At 42.0% G+C, this 8,448-nt stretch overlaps 1 protein-coding gene across 1 annotated transcript in view; it reads right to left on the bottom strand.

Annotated features, from left to right (window-relative positions):
- The window catches only part of CNTN3 (contactin 3 (plasmacytoma associated)), a 292,769-nt gene that overhangs the window by 190,878 nt on the left and 93,443 nt on the right, over positions 1-8,448 (bottom strand). The window lies entirely within an intron of this gene.

An 8,448-nucleotide genomic window follows, 5' to 3' on the forward strand; every position in this document is an offset into this window, starting at 1 on the left:
CTCCTTGGAAGCAAGGATTCTGAAGCTTTGTCTGACATACTTTGGACATGTTGCAAGGAGGGACCAGTCCTTGGAGAGGGACATCATGCTTGGGAGGGTAGAGGGACGGCACAGGAGAGGAAGACTCTCAATGAGGTGAATTGTTTCAGTGACTGGGGTGATGGGGGTGGGCGTGTTGGAGACAGTGGGATCGGCACAGGATGGAGCAGGGTTTAGGGCTTTTGTACATAGAGTCACTAGGAGTCACAGCTGATTTGACAGCACATAACAACAATAGAGGCAATATGGCTATTTTTTATTCTCAACTTTTCCATGAGCAAACTAAGGTCAAGAGCAGCTAGAATTTTGCCGACATTCACACTTTGGCTCCCTTAAGTGTTATGTCTGGGTTGACAACACACTTTCTAGTTTGTAACAAAACAAAAAGAGAGACTATCACATCCAAATTAATGTTGAAGGTTCCAATTTCTCTTCAGTTTTTAGTAACCTCACCCCCCAAAAAAAGTCTAAACTGGATAATATGTTCATTTTTTTGAATCTTTAACTCAATAAACCTTAGGAAAAGCCAAAACATTAAGGGAAGCATGAGCTTTGCCCTTGTGAATTCCTGTCCAAGGGCTCCTCAGTCACAAGGCCAGAGTTTTCTTGTCCTCAGAAGCCGGGAGAACTCAGGCCGACAGTTCCTCTTGACTTTCTTCTAAAGATAAAAGGCAGTCAGAGACGTGTCTCCAAAATATAAATTACAGCACAATGCTGAGGTGGAACTGCTGTCCATTAGTCCTCACTCTTAATAAATAAAGGTTTATTACATTTCTTATATTCACATATATATTCTCATATTCTCATTCTTGTTCAAACTAGAGATATAGATGATATAGACAGATATAGATTAGATATAGATATATAATTTGGTAGGATATGTTTCTTACTTACTTATCTAGTTTCTATTTCCTTCACCAGAATATCAATATCACAAGATGCCTTTTTAAACAAATTCTTTCTCGCTATCTCTTCTATTGAAAGCATATACAACAGTTCTTTATACAAGTTATGTTTTGAATATATTAAAACGTTGTTGCTATTGATTGCCTTCGAGTCAAGCACTACTCATAACGACCCTATAAACAAAAGGCCTGAAGCCCCTCTACAACTATTGACATTTGTCAAAGATCATGGAGTTTCTGCATGTTATTTAGGAAGTGGATGCCACTCCTTCCAATATTAAAATATATTAATATATATAATTTGTATATCAAATCCTCTTCCCTTACATACTTCAACTTAACCTCAACATACAAACTAGCTAAATGGAAGACTAGCAGTATCTAAGATCTTAAAGAGGTATTTTTCCACTCATTTGCTTTAAAGGTCCAAGTACCCAAAACACATCACTAGAAAAGAACTCTCATCAAATATAACTTTTAATGCAAAGAAGTGAGTATATTTCCCGGTCAACTTTAACATTGAATCACACCTGCCATGCTATAAAATGACTTCAATTATATGCATATAATTTTCAATTCTAAGAAAATATAAACAATTATATTTGTAATGTCTTCTGACTAGCTTTCATAAGTGTTTTTTTAAAATATTCAACCAAATCTAAGAAGACTTAATACAAAGTTACTTAAGAAAATAAAGGCATATATTATGCTGTCATTTTAACACCATATCCTAAAATAAACCTCACACATAATAAATGAAGGATATAAATATTGTGATATATTGCTTGTTGCCTTGGAAACACTGCTATCAGTGTACTTTTGAATATGTATTTGCCTTTGTTTCTCTGGCTAGGAAAACAAGTCCACATTCGTGGTTCTTGTTTTTCTTTATAAGTTACATCTGAGATCTAGCCTAAGTGAAGAATAGAGTGCAATTTTGCTCGAGAAACGCATTACAGATGATACCAGGTGACACATGGATCCATTAGTTTAGTAACCCCCCTTCCCTTTTCAGTATTTAAAAAGCACTTGAAAGAGGTTTTCCAGTTTAAATTTTTAAAGTATAAAAATATATACAAATCAGAAAGCAATTAGGGCAAATGTGCTGATGTGGAGGGTGCAGTGAAATGGAAATGGGAGAAATATAAACATATTTTAGTTAGAATAAACGTGCCAAGTTATTAAATGCGCTGCGCTATCCTTTGGCCCTGTTAGTGTATTGCAAGTGTCAAAACCATGGCGCTGGTGGGGACAGGCACTCCATCAATCCAGTGTATGCTGTTTCCCTCAATACAATTTATTTTGCATTTAGCCAACATGATAAATTAGGTTACTATTGTCCCAGAAAATATGCTCCCACAAGTGTAAATTCCCTAAGCTCAACTCCATAAATATGGAGGTCTCTACATTCTGCTGTGCCCAATTTAATTTACTTATGTATTTGCATAACTAGGCAGTCGGCCTTCACAGTAGAACAGAGTAGAGAGGAAAAGGTCTGTTTAAAAAAAAAAAAGGAGGGTATGGGAAAGAATGAGGAAGAGGGTCTAGGGAGGTGTCTATGAGTTAAAAGGAGGTGACTGGTTTCATGCATGGAAAAACTGAGAAAGAAGAAATGAAAAGACCTGGAGTGCCCCCCGCCCCCCAATCACAATGGGATCCGTTATTTCTGTACCGGGGGAAAGGCCATGCTGCAGCACTTTGGAGGAAGCCACCACAGGTAGGAGGGTGGGAAGGAGCAAGGGAGGGCATTCCCAAGAATAGATACGGTTTTCAATAACAGATACGCTATGTGTAAAAGGAGGTGTCTGGGTCTTAGGATTGTTGTTGTTATGTCCCGTCGAGTCGCTTGTGACTCATAGGGTTAGAAAAGGAAATAATACCAGGGACATGCAGCTGAGGGAAAACTTAAGGGGGGCGTGACAGCTGCTTCAACAACTACGAGGTGAACTTTACAGAGATTGATGTTGATGGAGATCTTAGAACTCTTCAACTCCTTGCTAGTGAGTCAGAACCAAGGTCTAGCTGACCCTCCAGCGGGTTTTCAAACGGCATGGGAGGAGAATGCCCATTTTATGCCTGTGGAGCAGCTGATGGATTCAAACTGCCTGCCTTTACTTTGACAGCACATTTCCTCAGAGCGAGCCATCAGAGTTCCCCCTCAGTACCTGTGTGTAGATATGTCTTTGTGTTAGTAAGTCCGTATATACGCGTGCACATGTTACCTGCCTATTCCTGTGAACTGTGTATTCACAAAAATACTCTGTCCAGTTGGAGACAACTCCTGGCTGACCTTCGAGTGATTTCAGACTGCAAACCACATGAGTACTAAATCAGTACTGAAGAGCAGGGATGTCAGTTTAAAGACTAGGGAGCACCTGACCCAAGCCACCCATGTCTTTCAATTACTTGATGTGCATCTATCTAAAAGTCAGGCAATGGCAAGAGGGGGCAGATGGAGAACCAATGCTTTCGAGTTGTGGTGGTGTAGAAGAATACTGAATATCCTGCGGGCTGACAAAAGAACAATATGCCTGGGAAAGTGCAGCCAGAACACTCCTTAGAGTCAAAAGCAGTAAAATTTGGTCTCACGTCCCTCCAGCAGCTTGTTAGGAAAGGGCAGTCCTTGGCAAATGAATGACATCATGCCTGGGAATGTTGAGAGTTAGGGAAGGGAAGGTGGCCTTCAACAAGATCATCAACACAGAGACTGGAGCAATAAAGTGTATCAGAGAGGAGGAGAACGGCACAGGAAAGGACACAGTTCTGGTCTGCCAGTCACAGGGCCACTCAGAGTCACAGTAAAGGTGATGGCACCTAACAACAACAATAACCTTGGCAGATCAAGGTTGTATGTTTTGCTTCCAAGGGAAGGCTGATGGAAACATCACAGAGGAAAGTTACAATCGATGTCACTTGGCAGCTTGGAATTGTGAGACTCCCAATCATGACAGGTTCACGGGAATGTTCAGCAGTGGTAATAACAAACATTGAAAGGGATCTTACAAAGAGCCAAGTATTCCTTCACGTTCATTACAAAAGTTACTTACAGCTTTACTCTCACAGCAATAAACCTCCCAACATGTCTTACAATCAGCTCAGTTTCTGCTGAAGGCCTCTGACTACTGATGACATCAGACACTATCGGGGTGGAACTGTGTCTGTAGGGTCTTCAGTGGCTGATCTTTTGGAAGTAGATCCCTCGGCCTTCCAAAGTGACTCTGGGTGAATTCAAATCAACCACCTTCCAGGTAACAACCAGGCGCTTAAGCACACCACCCAGAGCCTCCCTCCCGCCCTCACCGCCTTGCTGTTGAGCTGGGACTGGCTCTCAGCTGTCCCAGCAGCAGGTTTTCGAGGCTGCACTCTGCATGGAGAAGACTGCCCATCTCTGTCTGGTTTCGAACCATCAGACAGGAACCACCCATGGGCTAGGAGGGCACCTCCCTGTGGACTGACTACACCCCAGATCTTCTTCACAAGCTTGAGGATCATGATATAATTGCCTAGATTGTTTTAAAAATCTGGCCCAGCTACCATCTTCATATCTTAATTGCTTCCCCTTAGTTTTGCCTTCACATGATAATAAAACTAAATGTGGTAGAGCTTCACTTCTAGTTACCACTGTAACTAAGTTTTGAAATTTTCCTAGAAAGACCATTTTAATTGAGGCAGTTTCCTTAAAATCTTATATTTTCCCCATTATAGACCCGTCAGTTACCAGCTAAACATAGCAGCCTGTTCCTTCCCTCCTCCACTGAGGGATATTACCAGCCATACCAAACGAATCTTAAAGGCCTAGTAGGAAATATCACATCAAGATGATTTTGAGTATCAAAACTGTAGCAAAACATTTTGCCCATGATTCCACACACACTACCATATAAAGATGATACAAATTGTAGCATGAAAGAAATTAAAGACTGCCATCTCTCCCAAAGTCAGCTAGCAAAATAGCTTCAATAAAGTATGCAGCGTCAAGGAAGCAATGGTGTTATTACTCCGTGATGAATACTGCCTTGCAGTCGGCTTGATGTCCCTAGCGGCATTCATAATATTTAACTCACTCACGATGGATTTTACTCAGGAAGTTAAATGATGTTTGCAATACAACACTTTCTAAAATGTCCTCATATCCTGACAATAATGTATGGAAACATTAAAAGCCCCTCCTGTTTTATGAATGCCTTCTACTAGAATCAATGAAATGAAATAGAAATACTTTAATAAGACACGTATGTAACTACGACAGTGAGCAGAAGGGATGCTACGAAGGCACGTTGGAAATCAATATGCTTCATGCAGCCTCTTAACATGTCTTGTCCAAGGGGCGGCAACAGCAGTGCAGAATTCTACAGTGATGCCAGTGGGGAGATGGGCGCTCTCACTAAGAACCACAGAAGACAGGGCCCCTGTGATGGTCCAGGCAAACACTGTTCATCTGTGCACGTTTCTCTGCTTGGGTTTTATAGGAAAAGTTAGCAGTTGGTCTGCACTCATTTGTCTTGGGTACAAATGATCTGGAAGCCAGGGCTGACAGCTACACTTGCACAGCTGGTCTACTGCACAACTCACTGGGGCATCTCCCTTGTGGGCGGTGATAGAAACAGCCCCCTCAGGAGCTGGGCAGTGCTTACACACCACAAAGCACGGAAGCTCGACTTCAAGTCCAAATTCTTCCACAACGCTGCTGCCTATGGCAAGACAAGTAGTGGCAGCTCTGAACGCCCCTCCCTTCCGCTTTGCCAATCCTTAAGGTCAGACCCACCTACTTGTCACATTTCTCACTAGTAGTAGTTTCTACCCAAACAATGAGGTTTGGGTGCAAGATGGGTTGTTTATTAAGCTCTGTCACTTACTGGCTCAGTAACTAGGCTAGCTGTTTATTGTCTCTGACACTGTTTCCTCATCAAGGCAATAATACTTCAACACAAAACAAAGAAACACCATCTTTGAAAGTTCACTAGGCACTAGACACGGTCTAACTGAGTTGGAGGTATAAAGTGCTTCAGAAATGGAGACTTGGCAGACTCACAACTAGATGCAAAATGCTAGTATTTACTTCATTGTCAAGTGAACTGGTATCCAGGGATTTCTACGCCATAAACCTCAGAGCCACTTCACCCAGCTGTCACTGGTCACGTGAGACTCCTGAGCCCACGAAGGGTGGAATGTCGGAAATGAGAAATGCTGGGACTGTGAAGTATACCACACATTTCAAATACTCACTTTGGAGAAAAAGAATTCCAAATGTCTCTTTCATAATTTTGATATTGATTTTAATGCTGAAATAATATTTCATATATTAATGAGGCTACATAAAATAAATTACAAAAGTTATTTTTACTTCTTTTAAAAATGTGGCTACTGGAATACTTAAGATGATGTATATAGTGTATATTATATTGTTAGTGGACATTAGCACGTTATACTTCATAAATGTATTCTGATTCTGAATATGTACATACTTTAACACACATTCCCAGAGAGCACAATCAGTAGTTTTTAACTTTGAAGCCAACTTATATGCATTCTAGGGAATATTGATATATTTTACCCTGTTATATTTTAGATGTCCAGACCAGATCTCAGATCTTACACACAAACTAGTTTGAAAGCCTCAGCGATATTCTTCTGCTGTTGTTCCATTGATAGTTATTTCACAGATGTGCATTCATTAGGTCCCCATAGTATACACAGGGCACATTTAAATGGGTTCATCTGGGGAGAGGTTGATAAAGATTTAGGAAATGAACAAGGGCTGATGTAGTCCTGAGAGGCTGGTGACAGTGGGGCACCTTGAAGACCCAAGAGTGCCAGCAGGAGGGCTGGCTAGACCCAGGAGGCAGCTGGCTGGAGGTCCTTCCAGACCCTCTGTTGTCTGAGAGTCGAGGCTGCAGCTCCTGACAACAGAGGGCATTTCTTCAAGGAGGGACTTAGAGGAATCAGTCCTCTTCCCACCCTCTCATGGCGTCCCCTTGCCTCCTCTTAGCTGAACTCATTCAGCAGCAAGAAAACGTCTCATGTAGTTTAGTTCACGTGGGTTTCCCGGGGTTAACAGCAGGGTAGAGCATGAGTCTGGAAGGACAAGCACTTCTCATTGTATTGAGAGAGTTCTCTTGTCCATTACGTAAACAAAAAGTACTAAAAACTACATAGCAAACAAGGTGTCCTCAAATGATCCCTTAAACTTGCTGAACTGAATTTAGTTAAAGGGTCTGGCATTTTTGTTTTCTTTCCAGTGACGGACAATGATGGCCTTGCAACTGTCCTCTTTTCAAGTTGAAGGTTTACTATCAGTCTTCTCCTCTGGGTTGATCAATCTAATTTATATTATCCCTTGGTGGAGAGGTCATGTGGAGTTACAGGGACTTGAGTTCCTACTGGCTGAGTCAGAATCTACTGGACACCAAATTAAATGTCTATTTAAAACCGCTGCCATTGCCCAAATGAAGAGATTACAAACAATTACAATAGGTCGATTTTTTTTCTAGTTACTTGGAGAATAACTCATCCTGGCAGACTCATTGGGATGCAGGCAGCTTCCGAGTGGATGATCCATGAAGCCCACTGCCTGGTGCCCTGTTATGGATGAGGCCGTCAGCTGGGAACATCTGCTTTAAGATTTTCCACATTAGAGCTTTTTCCTCCATGTTCCACAGGGCACAAATCTAGGGTTTGGAACAAATCACTTATACGCTTGCTCAATGTGGGTCATATCTACACAGAGCGCCCACTCATTCTTCCTCAGGTCTTCGTATGACTCACATCCTCACTGAGCTGTAAGCTCTCTGGATGCAGGTGGGAAAGATGGTACACCTTCTTCCTGAATGCTTATATCCAGTCCAAACACATATATTCTCCCATCTATGTTGCCAAATAATCCATTAAAAGAAGCTGGAGTTTTTCTGTCCAGCATCACAGAATGAAGTAAGAGTCATTAAAGAATAGGCTTTTATTTCCATCTCTCTCTCTTTCTCTTTGCTGACCAGCTGGTCCAACTCACAGCTAGTCCTCCGTCTAGCTTCTGGGGTTACACGCTGAATAGAAGAAAAATGCCTGTACTTCTTCTGAAGAGCAACCAAACTGGTGAGGTAGAACAGCCAGCGAAGTCCATGCAGTGGAGAAACAGCAGCTCCCACTAGAGACTCATCATGTAGCACTGGATAAAGCAAGGGAGTCACTCGTCTCAGTCTAGAAAGTCAAAGAGACAGGCCACCTCTGTCTCTCTCCAGCCACACCGATATGTATACCCCATCATGTGACAGCAACCCACTCGCACAAATCTGACCAAGCCCATCGTTGTCAGCTCCACTCTGCCTTGTAATGACCCTCGAGGGCAGGAGAAAACGTCCTCACAGTTTCTCTGAGGTTATAATTTTTATGGAAGCCAGCTGTCATAGCTTTTTCTCAAGGAGTGATTGATGGGTTCGAAGTACCGACTTTTGGATCAGAAGCCAAGTGTTTTACCGCCAGAGTTTCTCCCCCACAGGGACAATTTACAAGT

Source organism: Elephantulus edwardii, unplaced genomic scaffold (genome assembly GCF_000299155.1).
Source record: "Elephantulus edwardii isolate Elephantulus edwardi_28Jun2011 unplaced genomic scaffold, EleEdw1.0 scaffold00091, whole genome shotgun sequence".
Lineage (NCBI taxonomy): Eukaryota > Metazoa > Chordata > Mammalia > Macroscelidea > Macroscelididae > Elephantulus > Elephantulus edwardii.